Consider the following 23,846-nt stretch of genomic DNA (forward strand, 5'->3'; position numbering starts at 1 on the left):
TTAGAAAAACGGCTAAACTCACACCTACCTGCAGCATGTGACAGCATGGCAGATTAACAGCTGTTCTTTTCCTGTGGATGTGGCCGCCGCATGATGTGCCAAAAAAAAGATCCTGTGTGTTTGATTTGTCTTAGCCACTCTTTGCTCTCTTTGCTTTATTTATTTTGACTTAGGCGCAAAATTCCGTGGCTGACAATCCAACCATAATTGATATATCTTTCTCTTCTTTTTTCCTTCCCTTTTTTTTTGTTTCCTCACAGCACAAAGGCACTTCAATTATTCATTCTCCTCACTTCTGAGAGACAGAGAGATATCTATACACCACCAAGCCTTAACACGCACACGCACTGTCACAGTAAATGGAAAGAGCAATCAAATATTTTACAGAAAACCAAATATGCAGATGTGTCGGCAGCAATTTGGCAAGACATATTTTAGCACGAGGGGAAACGCAAAGCGGGTAAAATCAAATGAGACATTTGATGAATATTCGCCCCATTGTTCCTGGGAATGTACATCGCCACCTCCTTCAGAGGGATCGGAAGAGGAAATAAGTCAAGCTCCTCTGAGAGCTGGGTGTGGCGCAGCGGCATTAAGTGGCATAATTAATAGTATTCTCACATATCTGGAAGTTATTAGGGTGCAGGGGGAGAGAAAGTGCGGAGCCTAAAGAGCCTCTTGAATGGTGCACTCCAAGATTTGTCACTTTCAGCGGTCGTTTAATAGCTCGTTTGAAACTGTTGACCCCAGTTAACAGAACAAGCCCATTTGAGCTCTTAGTGAATTAGTTCAGATTTAAACAGACTGAGTGAGATCCCACTCTCCACACTGCACACACACACACACACACACACACACAGAAACATTTCAAATCACCATTTTTTTATTAGCAGTTTATTATCAAGTCAATATGGAACATTCTGACATTTAGCTTTTTTTCCTTCATCAACCCCATGTCATCAGACTCTCTCTCTCTCTCTCTCACTCTCTCTCTCTCTGTTGCAGCAGATAAATTTAATGCACATGACGAATAAAAATAGATCACACACTGATAAGAATCCATTGTTGAAAATAAGCCGAAAATATCAGCAAATGTCACATGTAGAGAGGGAGGTGGAAAAATAACTATAATACACTTGAGGAAATATTTGCCCATATTTTGAAAAAAGAAAGTCATACTGTATGGTAAATGTTAGCAGCGAAACACGACGCTGCCAATAAAATCCGATTCAAGAAACCCGTCTCGTGTTTTAAGAGGAAGACCAGCAAAATGATAATGGTGCATAAATTAACTGCAACTGACTTAATTATGCAGAAAGAAAGATTGTTTTTGCTCGGCCAAAAATAAGCTGACAAGACACAGTTATTTATAACACGGACCAGCGTGTCAGAGTAGAACATACATTATTAAACAATATTGAACAAATAAAGATTGCTGGTATTTTCTTCCATGTATGTAACAAACTTATCGACGTTAAACTTAAAAATCCATTCAATTCTGTCATCATCAGTGACATCAACAAATCTCTTTCTCTCTCTCTTTATATATATATGTATATTCATTTATTAATAATATTAATTTATTAAAGTGTGAGTAATTTATTAAAGTGTGAGTCATTCTCAATTTCACCTAATTCACATCATAATCCACACACTGATACATGTTTAATGTTTTCAAAGGATTGAGTGTTAGTATGAATAAGATCTGCAACCAACAATTATTTTTCGATTAATTAGCGATTAAATGTCAATATCTCTCTCTCTCTCTCTCTCTCTCTATCTCTCTCTCCCCCCACACACACAACTAAATGCCTAACCCTAACCTGAAACCCAGTCCTAACCCTAACACCATCTGGTCTTAACCCCCAAAAAGCCCGCCCTATGCGAGTTGTGGGGACAAGACAAAATGTCCTCACTCCTTACGGTTTATGCGTTTTTTTTTGGTCCTTACAAAGGTACACACACAAAACCACACACTTTTCAACCAAAGAATCAGATGCTGACTGCACCTCCTAAATTCTGTCTCAGAAGTTTGTGCTCTACATATGAAAAAAAGAAAAAAAAAAAAAAACAAAGAAAAAAAAAATCCCTGCACCCACCACTCCACCCCACCCCGGTGAATATATTTCCTTCTTTTCTTCTTTTCTCTCTTTTTTCTGTGATAGATAGAGAAGTTGTTGGGGGATGGGGGTGGAGACCCGGGGCGTCTTATTTTACGTTTTGAACATAAACGTGATGCATAGACTCCGTGCTCGCCTCATATTTGCCCGCATTGTACGTGGGCGCGCGTAAATCCTCATCCTCCTGTACATCCATTAGTAATGCAACACTCTGAAAATAAAGTGCGCCCCAGCGTATCAGCGTCTATGAACATGTTGCCTGTGTAATCACATTTTATATACTTCTTTTTTTATCTGTCGTCAGGAGAGAGAGGGAGAGAGAGAGAGAGAGAGGAGGGGATGGGGGCTGTTTTTTTTTTTTCCTTCTCTTTTTTTGTGGTGGATTGTGCCTCTGCAGCTCGGCATGCATGTGCAGATATAGATGCACTGATAACCAGATGTGAACACTGGTGGTTTGAGTTTCTTTCACAAAAAAAAAAAACTTGCATTATACCAGCAAGACTCTATATTGTGAAAGGTGAGATCAGTCCCTTTTTTTAACACTATGTCTCCTCTCTCCATCCCTCTATCCTCTCTGCTGCACGCTTAGAATAAACTGCATGAGTTATCAGCTCCTTGGATAGCAACACATAACGGGAAGGCGAAAAAAAAAATAAAAAGGAAGAGAGACTTCTATCACTTAATGAAAAATAGCTTCCCTTTTGGACAGAACTTCATAGGGCTTGCAATCAAGGCCTGCAAGGCCCCCACTTCTTGACGTGCAATCGAGGCAAATCAAGTCAGCATCTATTAATAATATTTCCCTGGCTCCTTTCATTCCAGCGCGTGTCCTACCACTGTCAATGCTGTGATGGAGCACTGCCTTTATCTCCGCCCCGGCCTGCTCTGTCACAGTGATAAACAATTCTAACAAGAATCAGAATAAAGATCTCCCCAGTAGACTCTGCCAGATAGAGGAGGGGGCCCTTTTTTTTCTCATTTTCTAGACGGCAAAAATTTAATCTAGTGCTTCCATCCCACACCAACCCCCCCCCCCCCACACACACACACACATCCAACTTACCCTCCTTCCTCTTCCCTTACTCCTCTGTTGCCCTCCCCATCTCCTTTTTTTCCAACCAAGCCGCCATATTCAAAGGGATGCAAATTTCCTCTGAGCTGGGACCTGATGGAGTTGAGCGCAGAGTGAATGTCAAAGTGGGAGTGGAGAGCACGTATACCCACTCATACACACGGTCATTGGTTATTGGGATGAACTTTTTATAGGGAAAAGGAGTCTGGTGACCTTGACACCTTCTACTCCCCTTAAAAAATAAAAAAATAAATAAAAATAAAAAGAGGCAAGAGGAAAACTGTCCGATCTTATATTCATGTCAGTAAGGAAGCGACAGCAGCATCACATCAAGTGCTACTTTTTTTCCCCACCCTCCGCCTTGCATGGGTGGAATATATACCTGTGGGGTATTTTTTTTTTTTCATCTGCTTTTACATTAAGTGAAAATAATGGAGGTGATGAAATATTAAAAGTTTGACTGTAAACACCAATGTGAAAAAAGAAAGTTTCAGGAAGTGTGCCTTAGAATGCAGTTAACAGGAGAAAAATAACATCTTCCCTCTTTCATTCTCGTTGTTGAAACTGTACAACTCACTACACAAATTACACTAGTGGGTAAAGTTTTCCTTCTCAAACATAATAATAAGAATTTACACCAACATTGAAAGCTGTCCTCATCCTGTTTAAAAACAGTTAATCAAGTGTGTGGCTGCAGCTAGCAGTTATTTATCAGTTTATCAATTGTATTTGTTTGTTTACTGTCATATAGGAGCAAAGAAACCAGAATATATTCACATTTAATAAGCTGCGACCACAGACGTTGTCTAAGTCAAATACAAATGTTTAATTAATTGATAATTGAATGGACCATCCTGGATTAGACCAAATCTGAATGAATATATTTATCTTACTGTTTTACTAATCTATATGTAGAATACCAGCTGTGATTCTTTAAAGGGGTCTTTAAGTTTTTTTTTCTGAAGTGTGATTGTATGAGGTCCTGAAAGCGAGTTTACAGTGAGTTTCTCTGTGCTTTCACCTGCACATCTGCAGTACTGGGAAACAAACACAAATCTATGCTCACTTAAGTCGATGATATATGAAGAATAGGTTTTTCCACTTAATGTTTAGTGTTAGGCAGCCTTTCCTTAAGGAAGCTTTCATTTGAAAATGTCTCACTCTGCCACACCAAAGGCCACAGAGAAAATCCGCGACAGCTGTTGATCCACAGCTGCCTCCATCAGTAAGTTAGCGTGTTATTGTAACTTAACTTAAATTTCCTGCTGGACAGGGCTGTGTGATGGCAGCATAAGGAATTGAACACATTCTTATTAAGTGATTAGATTTTATTAAATGAGGCTTTTGCTGTTTGGCTAATTAAAGTCTGAGAAGCGAGTGAATCAGGCACGCGATTGTGAAACGGTTGTACTGTATTTCACTGGTGTCAGCTCTGCAACCTGCAGGTGTGGCGTCAGAGGACAGAGAGGAAAAGCACATACAGAAGACTCTTGTAATCCGCCTCAATGTAATCCAGATCCAGTTTGCTGCTTCCTTTTACAGAACAACCCAGATTAGGGCAGCCAGACTAGTAAAAATGGATTACATTTGACCAGCTCTGTGGTGGGCAGAGTGAAAGCTGTGTGTTCTGTTGCAGATGGAGGGGGAAAGAGAAAGAGAGAAAGAACAGGCAAAAGGCTACTCAGGACAGGTGAGGAATGAGACCGCTGAGGGAGGAGCAGTAAATAAAAAGAGGTGACTGAGTGTGCGCTGAGGGGTGAGAGAAGGAGGCTGGAGTGACAGAGGGAGGAGGGGGGAAGGGGGAAGGACTTGGGGGGTGGCGGGGGATCGCCAACCTATCCATCTCTCCTCCTCCTCTTTCCTCCACAGTCCTCTACATCCCATCCCTTTCTGTGACAGCTTCACACTCTGGATCAGTAGAGCTGGGGATCATGCATCTAATCCATTCCCTGATGCATTTTTAATTGTGTGGGAGAGCAGATTAGGGTGGGGCAGGAGGGGATGGGGGTGTGGTTCATAGCAGGGTGGGCGTGCTCACCTCCACAGTGCCATGTGATGTGTGGGTGCAAGTTGGACTGGTGACAAATCTGTCCATACTGATGAGGCGCTCAGAGTGGAAGTGGTGAAATGCAATGGCTGCTCCTTGTCCCTTTAGATAAAGACAGCAGGTGGGAAGTCTGAAGCAAACAAGGACTATATATAGTATACATTGTACACATAACATATCATCTGTCAACAATTCTGTCAACCACTCTGCTTTCTAATATGTGTCTCATCCAGCTATTTACACACATTTACACATTTTTGGCATCATGAGAAATTAGTGGTTATGGACGGTGAAGATCCTCTTATAGGAGCTGGTAATCCAACTATGAACGTTGATATTGATTAAATTGATTACATTTCTGAGGTTGAGATAACATAGTAAGTTAGTAAGAGACATGGACATTCACCCTGGGGACACATGGAAGCCACTTAAAAAAATAATCTACACCTGCTTAAGTCTAGGATAATTTAAAAATATATCTGTTACTTTATCTCAGTGTGAGGAAGCATTTTCTAACTAAAAACTTGGCAATTGCTTCCACTGTCGCACCTAATTCCACAGAGGAAATCAGCATTTGTAGCTCACGGAGACACAAGAGATGCAGATTTACTGCTGCCTGCCCGGCTGCTTATTTGGTTATTTTTTGTTGGTAACATCAGTTTAAATGAAGAATATTAAACACAGCAGTCACAATAGAACTAATTGGAACTGGTGAAGGTAGCAGTGGATCAACAGCTGATGTAAAATTGCAGATTTTACCTCTGAGATTTGTTGCTGGAAGTGAACAATTTGTGACACAAACTTTCCTGTTGGAAAATGCTATCTTAGAGCAACAAATTATTTATATCATATTTTTTTATCAAGTGAGCCTTTATTTTCCTCCAGCTGGTTCCTGGTTCTGGCAGAGGGAGTTTTTTTGTTTTTTTTTACAGATCAGATTATTTTGCCAGCAGGCACCTCCCTAATTTTGAGAGGATTAGTGCTCATTCAACCCTAAAGAACATCAACCAGTGCAGTCCAGTGGATCAAGGAGCAATCTCCTTATTATTACACTTTGCTTTCAAAGGTGGACAGTGTAACCACTGACAACATCAGGGAAAGATAGATTTCTAAAGAAATAACGGAGGATGTCTACAGGAAGAATGTATTTGCAATATTAATAAATAATCAATAAATGTCTGACATAAAGTCATATACTTGATTACACAAAACCCAAAGGTTTATGTGTATAACAGGTGAATATTCCGGCTGATAAATACTAATTGCATGGTCTTTCACTATAGTATTGGAAAAAAAAAAAAACACTATACGCAAGTGGAAAGAGCCACAACTGGCTCACTGGTCATACTTCTATCATTTTGTCTTTTATCATTATTATAATAATAATAATAATTATTATTATTATATACATGTACATATATATATATATATATATATATATATATGTATAACCTGCTGTGCCATGGCCTAAAAGTCATGTGGAGTTGCAAGCGTTCATTATAACTATAAAAATGCTCAGTGCAGTAGGGGAAAACATCTTCTGAGTGAGTCTGCATAAAAGCTGTGGGGTATGTAAAAATGAATGAAAAGACAAACAGACAATCCACACTTAAGTGGAAATGACACTCACAAAAGGTGGGAAAAAAAACATGGCCATTAAAATGGTGGGCTTTTTTGAAAAAGACATCCAGTTTAAGTGCCTCTTTCCGTTTCTTGAGTTGAATGGAAGTTCAAATTGTGGACTTAGACAATAGTTTATGGTGTGAACATTCAACTATACGTTTCTCTAAGACGCAGTGGTTTTAGAATGGAGGAGACATGCTTCAACATTCACAAGTTGAAGTGCCACAGGTAATTCCAACCATCAAGAAGTGAAAAATGGAACGCTTGCTTATGGAGATGTTTCTTTTTGTTACTTCCCCTTTCCATTTCTTCACAAACTAAGAAAATGTGTTGTTTTTTTGGGGGAAGGTGTTGATACAGAAGTTAAATCTAACTTAATGACTTATCCATTTATTTATTCACCACACTTCACTTTCTGCAGCCTTTGTTCTAAATGTGGTGCCTTCAAATGCAACTGTAAAAAGAAATTGTGTTAACATTTGGACATTTTGAACACAACATGTTTGACATTTAAAATGTAACTCCATTATAACCTTTTTGTTGCTAAGCAGTCATCAGTTTACAGTTTTTATAAATGCAAATGATGAAGACAGATACACAAAATCAGTTGGGAAACTTTCCTAATACAAGTTAATAATAATTCCAAAATATTCCAACAAATCAATATCACAAGTTATTGGTTCAGTTTCCCAATGATAATAATTAGTTCTGACATTTGAACTCCACCATTTTTGACAACAAAGTGTGAAAATGAATGTGGGGGTCTTTGAAACGGACTGATTGCATAAAAATGACAAACACGACCCCATTTGCACCATAAACCTGTGTTCACAATGAATGGTACCTTTTTTCTTCACACAATCAGATCACATTCGATGTTGATGCAAAAAATGTTTTGGCTAAAAACTAATTTTGCATCAGTTGTGCATGGGCGACTTAAAATTGCACAAAAAAACAAGTGCTGCAAAGAAATGTTCGTTGTTCAATACAGTTCAAGGTTAGAAATATTCAACTCTTTATCCATTGTCACAAAAGCTGGTTGGTGCTGAGATTCCTCCAACAATCATCAGAACTCTGAATTTCCGAAGGGTCATGGGGCGTTCCTCACCTAGGAGTTCTAACTTGTAACTTTTGTCATATTTGTTTCACAGTAAAACAGTTGTACATAGTTCAATTCAATTCAATTCAATTTTATTTGTATAGCGCCTAATCATAACATACATTATCTCAAGGCACTGTACATAGACAACATCAAGGAGAGCAGAGAACCCCAACAGTTCACACAGTGAGCAAGCACTAGGCATCAGTGGAGAGAAAAAACTCCCTCTTAACAGGAAGAAATCTCTGACAGAACCAGAGATGTGCAGTCATCTGCCTCGACCGGTTGGGGTGAAAGGAAAGTGGGGGACAGCGGAGAGGTGGGGGACAGAAAGGGGGGAGAGAGTACATAGTACATAGTACAGTTAGATTTTTAAGTGTAGTCATATTGCTATGCTGTTTGACTGCTCAAATGAACATTTACAGTGTTGTTATTGACTGGCATTGCTAACAATGGCTGAGATACATTTGCTTCCATGACTTTTTTCCGACTTCTCAAATGGAATGCAAGGGTGCCATTATTCCCAGTTCTGACTTTCAAGTTCCATAAATGGTAACAATAATGGGAACACAGCATTGCATATAACATGAGCACATAATCCTGCAATGTGAAAAACTGCTAACAATCAAGATTTAAGATTACAGTAGCTTATATATCTTTCTCTTATCCTTGAATATAATACAATCCTCAATATAATAAAAGTTAAATCATATCCAATTATCTGCTTTAGATAATCTTACCTGCTCATATATCACACAAGTACGTCCCTTTTAAAACATGATATACTTGCCTGTGTGAACTTCAGTTTTCAGTTTCACGAAAGCAAATTAAAGTTGAATCACTGATCAGCTCTAAAAAACTTTGAGCTTCATCTGCAACGAGGTAATTTACTCTCCATAAGTGGAGCCAAAGCGGATTTGCAGAGAGATATGTGCTCTATTCCACAATGCCAAGCCACCAAGCAGGTGAACGCGTGTGTGTGTTTGTGTATTTGAAAAAAAAAAAAATGGTGGTCTGCAGTGCAACATTCATACATGAAATATGATTTTATAAATCCTTCTAAAAAAAATTATAATAACCCCGATAAGCTTGGGGCTTAAGTGATCCGCAGAATCAGTGGTTTGAGAGTTTAACATCAGTACCACTGGAGGTAATTCTGATGCAAATGTGTGAGAAGACTTAGATAAATGCCTTTGGCTGCTGAATGAGGTCCAGGTGGGAGTGTGCTTTGTATGTTTCACTGAGTGAAGGGATGAAGATGGAAAAAAGAAGGAGAAGATGCAGCATGGTGGAGAATGAATATACAACAAATTGTGCTGACTCGCGTCTTAGTGCATTGTGACGGGCTTTGCTCCATTTCATGTGGGTATCATCCCTGGTCCTCATCCCTCTATCCCTCCCTTCTTTACATCTCTATCAGGCATTCACCATGAATCAGCCACTATTCCATGCACTCATTATGCTGCCTTCATACCAGACTTTTCTGTGCGGTGAGTATCCATACAGAGTCAATGCGCAGTCGCAAGAACAGGCAGATTTTCACGTTGGCTGGGTGCCAGGTTTTTTGTGTCATTCACATTTTGGCATCATTTGCTCCAAAACTGGCAACTTCGGTGAAAACTTGTTCACATCCCGTGCTCTATGACACTAGATGTTGCACAACCAGAGCAATGACAGGAAATGGCGCTATTCACATCCATAGACACATAACCTGGCAGCTTATTTACCAGGCCATGTCAGACCACTTGTCCCTTCACTGGCTATTTTTTTTTTTTTTTTATAAAAGGCAAAGATAGTGGATGGATGTTGTGCAGCAGGATGATGAAACAGTCAGGGACAGGCTAATCGGAGAACATTATACCAAAGCCTGAGAAGACATGGATCACTGGTCACTCAAAGTGAGTGTAGAAGACAGTAGTGACAGAGTGATGGGAACCCATGGACCAAGGATTCCACATCTATAGTGATCACGTCATATGAGGTTCTGTCTTTAATAATGACGCTGAAGTTAGCATCCAAATTTGGCGTTTCCCAGTCGACAGGTAAGGGCCTATGTCAAAAGTAATTTAGGATGATCATCAGCTTTTTGCACTTCTTACTAATGTTTAAGTATGTAAAGCCAAATTGTACTTAAACACACACTATGACATTCATTAAACCTTTATTCCATTTGACATAGTTAGGGGCACGGTTGTTGGTAAGTAAAGTTAGTGAAGTTTGCTCTTCACTTCCTGTCAAGGAGCTTAAAATGTGAATGGCGCTGTGAGCAAACTGAGTCACATGACACCCAGAGCTATACAGACACAGCAAAGGTGAACACACAGGTGACTCTCTGGATTATTTCCAAAGAAAGATATTCTCCTCTTCTTCGCTGACACATGTGCCTGGCATCATCATTCATGGTGTTTGTGTTGACATGCTGTCACTCAGTTTTGCATTTAAAGGATTGATAACCATTTTAACTTAAGATGTTCCTTGCAAAGATTTCAAGAGACTTCCTTGACTTGCATAGTCCTCTGTTACACTTGCAACCAGATACTTATCAACAAAGAAGGCTTAACAACTGCAACACGGTTGTTAAGGTTCATTGACTTGTAATTGTTTCCTCTACTCATATCAAAAACATTAAAAGAAAAAAAAAATAATAATCAAGGCCTCATCACATAAACCTTCAACACTTAAATTCTCACTGTAACATTTCATTAGTAGTACTAGGAGAAGTAAACACTGCTTGGTTGAGTAGTTGTACCAACTGATATGCAATTAATATAAGAGTCCATAAAGGCCACAAGGATTCATCACGGATCCATCTGTAGGACAAAATCTGTGACATCTGGGTCATGATTTCCTTGAAATCAAATTGGCTATGCTCACTGCGCTGATAATAATCATTAGCAGCAATAAAATGAAAGAGAGGAACAACACTAAGCAGTTAAATTTACAAGGCATTTCTACATTTATTTGGCCTTTAATGGCCAGTGCAGCCTGGAAGCTAATAAAAGCCCATTTTAGCCACATTCAATGAATGGAGCACTTAAGCCGAGTAGAGCAGGAGTTAAGATGTCATGGATTCTTAGATCTGATCATTGCATTTCAAGTGTGTGCGTGGTGTTAATTACCAGTGCATACACAGGACCTAATGCCTTTCAAATTAACTCCATAACACCCCCTTCCTTAAAGTCTGGGACTCTAATGAATGGTGAAATTGAAAATTCTCATATTGATGTAATTTTTTTCTCCCAATGTGATAGAATGATCATTTTTTTTCGACCTATTATTAACCATGCTGTGCCATTAAAAGTGAAATACCCCCCTGCTGTGTCAGTTTCCCTCAAAGGCCATCACTAGCCATTTAAGTGAATTCTAATAATTGCCTTGACAAACCTAGACCTCAGAATCAATCAAGGAACACCTGAATGGAGGACTGCTGGTGGATTTAATGGGAGCTGTTTGGCTGCTAGTGGATTGTGAGTGTTGCATACAACAGTGAGTGCAAAGACAACCATGTTTTTTTTTCACCAGTCTACCAGAGGCTTTTGTTTCATTTCTGTCTGCCTTTGACCAAGTTAATGGAGTGGCTCACTCAGCCTGGTATGAGCCATCACTCACAACTGAACAGGAAATTTAATCACAACATCATTATTCTAATGTCCAGGAGCAAGAATCGAGGTGCATCACATATGACATATGAGTTGGACTTTAAAGCATGTCATGTGTAGCATAGAAGAGGTTACAGAACTCATGGCTGATTTGATGGGAGGTCAAGTAATGTTTTGTCTAAAATGATGGTGTATATGAAATGAAACAAGTAAATGACAAGTATATTCATTCAAGTCGAATTGAACATTGTGGCCTGAAATCAACATTTGACAATATGTCATATCTGGTGAAAATCTGTTAAAAATGTCCTGCCTTATCTATTTATCTACATTCCACCCCAGTAGGTCGTAGTAGTGCACCTGTAAACTGGTTTGTCAACTGCCAACATAATACACAATCCAGAGAAGGAGAAGCTGTTTCCTGTTTACCATGTGACTGAAATAGACACACTTAGTGTGTGTCTATTTGTGTGACCAGAAAATATTCACATCTAGACACTCTAACACAATTGGTTGTCAAAATAGTTGATGATTGATTTATTAATTGATCAACTATACTTCAGAGGGACTGAAGGAGGACCTTGGTACATGTCTGCAGTACAGGAAGAGTACTGGCCCATAGATGCTCTCCTCTTGGTAATGGACGCGGTGATTAGCATACATGAGAATCTTCCGTGCAGTCGTGGCATCTCTTCCCAGTCTTCTTCCAAGTACTCCGGAGGGAATGTGTCCCAGTCTGAGGAATGAGGAATGGCCTTAATGAAGTCGGACAAGCCAGAAGACACGCATAAGAAAGATTTTAAATATTGATGTCAGTGCTCAGCTGCATACACGGCGTACAGTAGATCAGTTAGCTCTTGACGGCCATGGTCTCATCCGTCAGCATGAAGGAGATGATTAGTCTCATCAGAGGTGATTGTGTATTCTCTGGGAGGTGCAAACACAACTCACATACCATTTGAATCAAAGGGGCCTCTTGTCCTTCTGCGCTACCGCAATTTATGACTGCACTATTAATTTATTTTCATGTTGTAAATTATTCACAGGGACATGTAATTAACAGCCAGTGAGTTTATGTCAAACAGCTATGTAAAGTGAGAATGGGCTTTTATCAAAGGGACAGGAGGAGTTTAAAAGATGGTGGATTAGATTACAGAAGAGGTGTGAGGTGACATTTAAGCATTTATTATTTTTTACACAGAAAAGCAGTCACTTTATCAGGTACACATGTATTTTAACTGCTTAATGGCAGCAATTCAATGCATTTAAGGTATGTAGACGAGCTGCGGAGGTTCAACCTGACCATCATTATGAGGGCTTGATTTTGAACGTGACATGGTTGTTGGTCACACTCTAGTGCTTACAGAGAATGGTCTGAAAAAGACAAACTGTCCCGTGAACAGCTAGCCTGGCTAACATCATATTGCATGAGTACGAGTCTGGAAAGGGTAGAGCCATCACACACTTTCAAGAGGCAGGACCAATGGTCAACAAAAATGCCTCTGTACGCAACTGGATAGACCACAACCTATCAGACCATTGATCCAGATGCAGAGTGATGGAAACAAGTGTACATGTTGTAGTTTTCTAGGGGCAGTGGCTATCTGGCTAGGTGTCTATTTCCCCCGGGGACCTCCGTGGAGCAAGTCACTTAAAATGGCCTCTTGGGGTTTTTGATTGGTTCCCTTTTTCAGGAGGTCTGAGGAGAATGACCAAACTGGTTCAATAAAATCAAATCAACACTTAAGTGTTTAGAAAACCGTTTCTGAACATACAAAACATCAAACCATCAAGCACAGCCACAGGAGCAGAAGACAACACTGTTTCTCCAACAACCCTCTTTGAACCCTTAGAAGTGTGTTGGACAAGAATATAACATGACTACATGGACTAATATAAGGTTTCTACACTAAAACTGATGTCCTCATAACACTGCAAGGTTCATAAAAACACATCACTTCTACCTCTCATACTTGTGAACACTACTGACATATGATGACGCATGTGAAACCGTTTGCCAAAAGGTTAACATTCAAGCATCATATTCTGCACAGACTGAACAAATATAACATGTACCTTGGTTTGCTTAAAAGTAAAATAGCAAAGGTTTTCTGGGCTGTTTTACCTGTGGCTGCTGCTATAAAATAGGTAAACATTAGAAAATCAAACAGATTATTGAGCAAGTAAAGAAAATTGACCACATTTTGATGCTATGCCCTAACCCACAATAGGCCAGTAAAATAAACGTAGGCAATCTGAGATTCTGGGCAAGTATTGAGATGCAACAGAGTTGAAAAAGGGGTTTATGTTCAACATTATATAAACATGAGTGACAGACTAGTTCCCATGCCATGCTGAGAGCTGTGGAGCTTTGACTTGGAGCCCACTCAGTTAAATAAAAATCCTGGGGGTCAAACTCGAAGGCCGTCCACTCTGGCAGAGTGTTTTTAAATTATTCAGTGGGCCGGGAACTGCCAAGACAGACCAGATCAAGCAGTTGGGTGATGCCAGCAACACACCAGAGACCCAGCGGTATCCACTCCAGAATACTGTAAACACCATCTTCAAACCACAGACACTTGTTTATTTAAATAGCAGCGACCAGCACAGAAGCTGTGAAAAAACAAGAAAATAACACATTTCTCGCACTAAATCTCAACATGAGGGTGAAATGCCCAGAATCTGAGCTGAACTTTGATCTCCCTGATCAGTGAGTCACTTTGAATTTGATGCTTTTTAGTTTTTACCACACTTGCCACAGTGCTCAGGATTCTTATATGAGAGTGGGAAGAAGCATTCATGGTACACATGTGTTACAATTAGCTCCGAGAAAGCGGCATGTTCATTTGAGTGAAGATTTACCAGATGTATGAAGTCGTCTTTTGCACCTTTGAAGATGAAAAAATAAACATGTCAGACTGATACATAAAACCACAACTGTCTTAACTGGCACATGTCAGTTAAGACCCAGCCATGAATGAAAAGAATGTACTAACATATATATATATATTTCTGTCATATACTGTACAAATATTTCCAAACTTAAGCCATGACACGCCTGCAACACTGACACTGTGATCATTTATATTATCACACAGGGCACATGAATGTTCACTGTTAATGGGTGACCATGCAGATCACATTCCATTTCCTGGTACCAATGCTGGCTTTCCTCCAGTGCCTGCCAGTGAACCAGCCTAATTATTCCCAACCAAGAAGTCCATTTTAGTTGGTACATGTCCCCATGCTTCTTCTGCTCCCCTCCCCACTCCCACACATAGTCGGGGTTAACATGCTAATTCCATTTTATGAGCTCTGACGGAGCCCACTCTCCAACACTTACATCTGTTCAACGATTATTAGACCATTTTTTGCTATAAAAAATTCATCACCTCCGCGTGTCACACAGGCGAAACCTGCAAATTTATGCAGTGAATAGAATGGTTAATTTCTCACAGGGAAAAGAGGGGGAATGGTCTAAAAACAGAGATGTGCATTGAGATTCTACTGTTAAATGAGTCGTATCTGAATAAGGTGACATGGCCAAATAAAGAAAATCAATGTTCTACATATGAACAGAGGGAAAATAATCGTAAATTGTTGGCCATAATATCCAGGCTATATATTTTTTTAAAAAATCCTTGATTAGGATCAAAATGTACACTACACATTGAAAACACTAACCATGACAAGAATATGTGGACATCAGAGTTGTTTCAAGGGAGTTCGGAGGCCCAATGCAGAGGGCCCGATATCAAACTAGACCAAACACCCAATACTTCTGAACTGAAAGCAGTAGCCCATAAATGTGTTGTTCATACATAAACATTTAGCACAGAGGTTATTCTCAAAGGTCAAAAATGGTTTTCCATGTCACAAAATGCTTTTCCATTCACATACAATGACTGTCCAGAACAGGTTGTGGGTTTGATTTCTGGCTCTGCTACATGTGCCTTGAAATACTCACTTTCAATCACCTTTGTGTCCTTTGTGTCAATATGTAAAGTGTTCCTTAAAAGAAAAGGGGCTGTACAAAAGATTGGTTATGCATATGTATATATACACATATATATGTACTGTTTTTTTTTGTTATTTTTTTAATGCAAATAAATCAACAGAAGTGAAAATCTAAAGCATGTGAAACTATATGCGCTACCATACGTCTCAGGTAAACATCAGTGGCTGAATTTCTAAAGCCCCCAAGGGTGCAAGCATAAAGAGGCTGCAGTCATATGTATCACTAGGATCAGCTGTTTTTCAAACTTTTTTTTAGCTCCCTTTAAGTCTGAGTTAAAAAACAAAATGATGGCACACTAGTTCCCTCTATTGGCCAGCTGTATATATATATATATATATATATATATATATACATACATATATTAAAAAAAGAAAATTACATTTCACCCTTGACAAAAACCACAAGGAAAAGCTAGTTCATTCAGGTGGTGAATCACACTATAACACAACAGTATGACACAAAGAAAAAGTAGTGCTCTGGTGGCTAAAGTCAAGATATCCATTTTACAAGGGTGTTTTTTTTATATATATATAATGTTGAATACTGCATCTTGGAAACACATGTCTGAATGACCCATGCTAAACAGTAGCAGTCACATGGTTCAGAGGCAGAGCGGCACTTTTCTGAGCGCATGATTAACATATACCAGCGTGTGAAAAATGTGTGAAATAATGTGAAAGAAAATGTAAAGGCAGTATAATTCCCTGCCTAATGCAATTGCTGGCTCTTAATTGATGAATCTACTTTGTCATGTCCACACAGGGAGACCGGGGGAGGGGGCCGCCATGACAGATATCTTTAATAAAGTTGCTCTTCACGTTGTCGGGGATATATGGTCATAATTGCCTGGCTGGGAATCATTTTCAAATCAGTATCTCCTGCGTGAGAGAGGAGGAAGTGAAGACCTCCAGTGGTCGCTGGACAAGGAAAAATAGCTGGATCACACATTAAAGCTAATCAACTTTAAATTAGACATGATAAAGTCCTAATTACTCTGAACAGAAATAGAGATGATCAAATAGTTACATATTAGCTGGGCTAAGTTGGAATAAGTATGCATTTATAGAAACTGCCGCACATATTCAGACTTAATTACATTACACTCCCTCAGTTGCTTCACCATCAGCCCCAGTGGGAGAAACACCTTATGGCTGCTGGGGGATCTACATGTATATGTGTGTATAATATAGTGGTGAGATGATGAATATCTGCCCAAGGCCTAATGGAGGCTTTATTCAGATGAGCGCCAGGGAGCTGGACCGCCACCTTGCACCTTCCCCTCCTCCCAGTCCCCTTCCCAAACCCTGCTTCAATACACCATATACCTCTTCAAGTTGACAGGCTGGAGGAATGACCCTGAGAATCACATTATGTATATTTCTTTAGCGGTCGCTGCAAATTTGCATGTAGAAGACAGTTAAAATAAGGCCATAAATCAGTGGGCAAACATATAAATGGATTTGTGGTGAGATTGAAACCGCAGGCGAGTCTCCTGTGCAAATATTTCAAGCTGTCTTCCCCACTCACTCACTGGGGCTTGGAGATATCAGCTGTCATTAACCAGCCCGGGCCTCTCTGACCACTCGCCTTGTATTTTCGCTTCATTACACGACTGGGGAGACGAGTGCACGACTGGCTGCCCGTGAGAAATCTACCTGCTCATTCTGATGCAAACTTTGTCATCAGGGGGGAGAGACACTTGAAACTAAAGCTTCATCTTCTTTCTCAAATACATTGTTTGTTTAATGCAAAAAGAGGTCACTCAAGACCTTATGTTGACATGTGTGTTATATAATGTAGTTCATCAACTGTATATTTACTGTTCTTACACCTTCATCCGGGAATAACAAATACAACAAGGATGTAGGTGCTTTTGAGTCTATTCATTGAATTGTAGTCATAGAAGCCCTGCTGTACGGGGATGTACATTATGTAAAATATCTAAGAAACATAAGAAGCTGCACCTAAACCCTGAGTTACACAACGTTCATAGTCACAGCAGAGGAGAATTGTCACTAATAATAATGAGAATAGGCGACAATCACAGACTGTGTTGTTTCTCCTCTGGTTGAGATGTTTTGGAGAGCAGTAGTGAGGCCTGCAAATGAACATTTACATTGTGAAGCCATTATTTACATTTAACATTGTTACTCAATCTCTGATGACATATCACAGGAATGTTATGCCATAATATAATAACGTTCTCATATGTAGCCCCTTTATTTAATATCAATAATAACTACAGCAGGTATGATATAAGCCCCTATACGATCAGCAGCATTACAGAATGTTCTGCTGCTCTTACTTTTGCTTCTTCGTCCCCTGTCCTTCTTTTGGGACAATTTACAACACTTGTCCCTAGAAGTGATTTTATGACATGAATTGACAGAGGTACAGTAGATGGTATAAAACATACAATAACAGAACAAAAAAATGACTTCACAAGGTGCATGGCACAGTTTTAATCAAAACATTAATAGAAAATAAATGAAGATTAACTTAATTTAGTGTAATTAATGTACACTGTTTTGCAGTCATCCAGGTCATAGTCATCTTCAGTAGGCTTAGCTATAAGCTTACAGATAACTACTAAAGATATTTTGATATGTGCATCTAAACTGCTTTATTTTTTATCTTTATGTTTTCTTGTTTTTCACCTGACATTAGAGAAGAACATTTGTATAACCCATCCACTTTAAACTGACACAGACATTTTAATATTATTACATTTTGAATTTCTTGTTGACTACAAACAGATGCTGATGCACATGTTCAATTTCACAGTATATTGGAGTTCACCACTTAAATAGTGACACTTGAGACATTATGAAGCTCCAGATTTTGACTTGAGAAAATGTTCTTTATCTGGACTTCTAAGGACTGTAACTGACTTACCTATAATATAGTCAAGTAATATTCTATAGCCAACAACATGGCAGAAATTATTATGAATTGCACGTTTGTTATTATTTGTTTTGAGTAAAGTAAAATAGTAACATTATTCTGGGAGACCAAAGAAAAAGTTGGTGATAATTGCATGCAGCACCAGTGCCTGAATCAGCAGCTGCAGTGTGAAACCTTGAGAAACCAATGTCGGTCGAACTTTTGTAAGAACATTAATGGAGCTTGTTGTTCTCCCAATCTCACAGATGCCTCTTTGTCATCGCGCAGCCTTCCAACATGTCACAGTGGTCCAGCGCAGACTACTCAAGTCATCGCAGAGCGTCAGCCGATGAGGCCCAGATGTTCTCCAGCAGCTGACTGAGTGAAAACATGGCACGTCCAGTCAAAGAGGCAACATCCACCATGTTGCCCAACACCTGCCACTACAGCTGCTCCACCTTAGGTTCCACCTCACTGCGTCCACACGGCTACGACAAGGAAGAAACATCTTGATAGAAGTTGTTGGAGGCAAAGCTTTCCTAGTGAAGTTGTCAGACTCACATATGGCTCCGATAATGGTAAATGGTGTGTATTTGTATGGTGTTTTTTTCAGTCTTGATGACCAATCGAAAAAGCTCTACATGCAGTTTTGCCTTACATACGTTTTTTTCATATGCATTAACATATCTCTGACACAGCTGCCAGGGGGATATTTGGGGTGTCTAACTGTCTTGCCAGAAACATTGGTATGTAAACTAGAGGAACCTGGGATTGAACCAGACTGTCCTCCAATGAAACGTACATATAGGTCGTATGCAGGAATTATGACCTATGTCTATGTTTTCAAATCCAGCGCCCCTAGCAGTTGTATACATGACAGCAACCTGGTACCTTGGAGTAGTGGTATCTAGTCGCTTCGCTGAGGTCGAGAGCACTGCACCCGAGTGTGGTCGACAAGGGTTTGACTCCCTAACTATACCACCTTTTTAATATTTTTACTGCCTAACCCTGTCTTTTTTGCCCTAACTCTATAACCTCAGTAACACATGTGCATATTTGAGTTGAAAAATACAGCACCAGTGTAGTAAAAACATACCTTTAGGTCATATTCAAGGGTTGGCCAAAAATACCCATAGATACGTTTCAGTTGGAGGACTTGTTGGATTGAACTCCTGTCTTTCTTGATGAACTGAAATCTGAACCACATCCATCTCAACCGTGGTCCATGTAAAGTTTCCATATTCATCCATTAAAAATATAAACAAAATACAAATCTATTTTCATCAGAAACAATGAAGTAGACATCATATGTGTTTTCAAGGGGTTTATAACAGTTGTTTAGGTAAAAGGCTTTGAAGAAACAGGAATGTTTTGATCAAGCAAGACGGGATGCAAAGTGCTGTAAGAGCTCTGTGTGTCGTGGATGAAAGCCTGCAATGAACACACTTAACACACACTATTAGCAGCAGTTTTTAACATCTGAACACACTGATGCCTTTTTATTTGGTGTCCATTTAACTGTTTGAGTTAGTTTGGATTTGTCTTTATGTATGTCCTGATTCCTGTCATCCACTGTAAACTAAGGTTTATATCTGGTTTGTTCATGTAATACTTTCTAATCAAATGATTCATTATCAATTTATTCCAAGAGAAAAACATGTGATATTTATTTCCCTTGTTGGCATCATAGGCTGAGAATAAGCTTGAGAACTTTGCTGGATGCTGTTGCAAAAGGTAAAATGAATTGATACGCATGGTGATGACTGTGTCCACTCAAGACGGGGTGAATGCACTTGTTACTCATTTAAAATTGACTTCACAATAAGGAGTAAACACCATTCTGGTTTGTCTGTTTGCTCACATTGATCATTGACATCAGTCAAGTAGTGAAAACTTGATCTAAAGCCAAACTCAAATGAGATAAATGGAAGCAGTGTTGTTTTCGGAACAGGAAGCCAATGTTTGTGTTAAAATCACCCCAAAAATGTGAAATGAAGGGTGGAAAGGAAATATTAACTGCATGGATAACAATATTTTTAGACAACCCCTTCAAAAGAGCCAATTAAGACACTGCAAGCCCTATTCAGGACTATGGCATTATGTTGAACTGTTTAAGCAATGTGCATATGGCTGAGTGATGTCTGATAGATTTCATCAGGCTTAAGTAATCAACTTTAACACACTTTGGGCAAGTCAACAGGACTTGTGTCTATTGTAGTTATCAGGGTAACATATAGAATGCCTTTACTGTCATTGCATGTGACGTACAAATAAACGTGGTGTCTCTATATAAACCAGGACTGTATGCATATACAATAACATGTATTATTACATTCACACACCCACACATGAGGGAGCATATTTAAGACAGAAGTAAACAAAACACATGTTAGAAAGTGTTTCACAAATATACAGAATTATAAAAAAAGTAATAAAAAAGTTTAGTTTTTTTTTAATTTTATTTTATTCTTAGAACACTGCAATGGCTTCCATTAATTGGGGCAGCCTAAACAAAGTGTTGTCCCTAAACGTAACCATAATGCCTAACGCTAACCTCAACCTGACCACAATTCAAATCGTACGCCTGAACTCATCCTCAGAAATTGCCTCATTAGGACCATACTTACACACATACACTTACATACAGCATTCTTAGTGGAAATACACATAGACATAATTCAATTCAATTTATTTGTATAGCACCAAATCATAACATACATTATCTCAAGGCACTGTACATAGACAACATCATGGAGAGCAGAAAAACAACAATCCACACAATTGAGCAAGCACTAGGCATCAGTGGAAAGAAAAAACTCCCTTTTAAGAGGAAGAAATCTCTGAAAGCTCGACCGGTTGGGGTGAAAGGAAAAATGAAAAAGGGGAGAGAGAAAGGACAAGAGGGAGATGAGGTAGAGACAGAAGAAAGAGACCAGGAGCAGATATACAACTGTATCAAGTTTATACAGGACATTTAGGGTCAGTGATGACATGTTTAAAGAACTAAAATGTCATTTATAAAAGCAGCAGGATAAATTGTTGATAAAAAAGTATACTGATATCAACTTTTAATTATAGCATAATAATAATAGTGATGATACGTATGATAATAATAATAATAACCTAAAAACTGGATCTGGATCCTGCAACCTGCAAGATGAGGACAGACAGAGAGAGAGAAAGGAAAGGAAATAAAGACACAAACTAGGGAGAGAAAGAACAAGGTTAATGACATATGATAAAGTCATATTCATACCCTGAGTGTGAGAGAGTGAGTGTGCGTGCACCACAGGAAATTCCCCCAGCAGTCTAGGTATACAGCAGCATAACTAAGAGATGGTCCAGGTTTCCCTGAGACAGCTCTAACTATAAGCTTTATCAAAAAGGAAGGTTTTAAGTCTAACTTTAAATACAGAGAGAGTGTCCGCCTCCCGAACTGTCATTGGAAGCTGGTTCCACAGGAGAGGAGCCTGGTAACTGAAGGCCCTGCTTCCCATTCTGCTCTTACAGACTCTGGGAAACACAAGTAAGCCTGTATTTTGGGACCAAAGTGATCTGTTAGATTGGCAAGGTAAAACTAGGTCTTTCAGGTATGAAGGGGTCTGATCATTAAGGGCTTTGTACGTGAGGAGGAGGAATGCATTCCCTTGCCACCTAATCCTAACTGGAACTATTGCTTAAACTTTTGTCCTATCTCAACCTAAGTCTAATTCAAACCCTAACACTAAAACCAAGTCTAAACCCATAAACAGGTGAGGACCATACAAACTGTCTTCACTTTCACAAAATGTGAATGTTTTTAATAATTTGGGCGTCCTAACCCAAACCTTATCTGTAACCCTAACCAGTTACAACCTAACCCTCATCGTAATTTAACCACAATTTACTTCAGAAATTAGGTTTTGCCTCACTAAGACCAGGCCTTGGTCCACATGAGGATCTCTGATCCTGAAAAAGTCTGTTTTAGACCAGAAAATGTCCAAAAATAGCAAACAAAAACAAGTACACAAACACAAAGAAAGCATCTGTCCCTTTCTCGACTCGTGACTTTCTGTTTGATGATTTGTGTCACGGCCACTCAAATAAAGCAAAATAAATGCAAACACGTCACATTTTAATTAACATCAAAGCAAAGGAGGGCGACACCTAATCGCCGTGTAAACACAGAGATAGCGCTGCCAGCTCTTTTTTATTATTTATGGGAGTGGACACATCCTCGTCACATTACATTAGAGAGCAGGGAGGCGGGCAGCCATGTCGAGGTCAGAACACAGATCCCACAGCATGTGACACACACAATCACAACTGCCTGCCCGCTGCTGCACTTACATCCTGCCTGACTTCAACACATGACAGAACAAGAAGTTCATTCATATCCAACCTTCCATTGCAGGCTTTGGAGAGTTTTTTTGCCCACAGGAGTTGACAAATTTCAGATAAATGAGACAATGGCACCACTGGCTGTTCTGGTCAAAGCATGGATGCCATCCCATTAAAGTCCACTTCCACTTTTTTCTTCTTTCAGCTTCTCCCTTTAGGAGTGGCCAAATGGAGAAGCAAGAGCAGGCTGTATGTGTTTTGGGTGTCCTTTTCCTCTTTCTACCTCTTTGAAATATTTTGTGTCCCATGTATATTTTCAACTTTTTCCATGTATTATGTATTGTATCCAATAACACTGCTGCACTACCGGAAATTTGGTGGGTCATAAAATACATTCACCCCAAATAGAGCCGCACTATCGACACAGAGACCATGCAAATAGAGACTGAGTGAGAAACTGACCTTTTGTGACTTTTTGTAATACACATGTATAACAAACATATCTCAGGCTAGCCATTGTTAGCAAAACCAGTAAACAACAACACACAAACAATGTAACAACATGTCTAAGGTTTGAGATGCATCATGCACTCATGCTATATGCTATGCACTCATGCTCTGGTCTCTGATCTGTTTATTAAGTACACAGTACAACAAAGGCTGCTGTTAAAAAATAAACAGTATGTGTTCGGTTCATTGTGTAAAAAAGCCAGAGCAGGTACCAACAAAGGAACCAGGTACCAGGTACTATCCCTAATGGAAAATGATCCAAAAACAAAAAGCAGCAATGGAACAGCTGAGTAGTGCTAGAACAACCAATCATGTTTTTTTCAATAAGGCCTTTATTGTGAAAATATTTGTATGAACGCCAGTTGCAGTTTCTTGCTTATACACAAATCTTGACATTTAGTTGATTAAGTAACAACATTTAAAAGTACATGGCATCACCTCTGTGTAACAACAGTGAGTGAGACACACACTCCAGAGTGGAAAACCTTGAAATTGTAATTATTCTCAACATTATTTTCATATGTTTTTAAACAGGATTTTCTTTCACCTTAAATA

The sequence above is a fragment of the Solea senegalensis genome, linkage group LG16 (genome assembly GCF_019176455.1).
Source record: "Solea senegalensis isolate Sse05_10M linkage group LG16, IFAPA_SoseM_1, whole genome shotgun sequence".
NCBI lineage: Eukaryota > Metazoa > Chordata > Actinopteri > Pleuronectiformes > Soleidae > Solea > Solea senegalensis.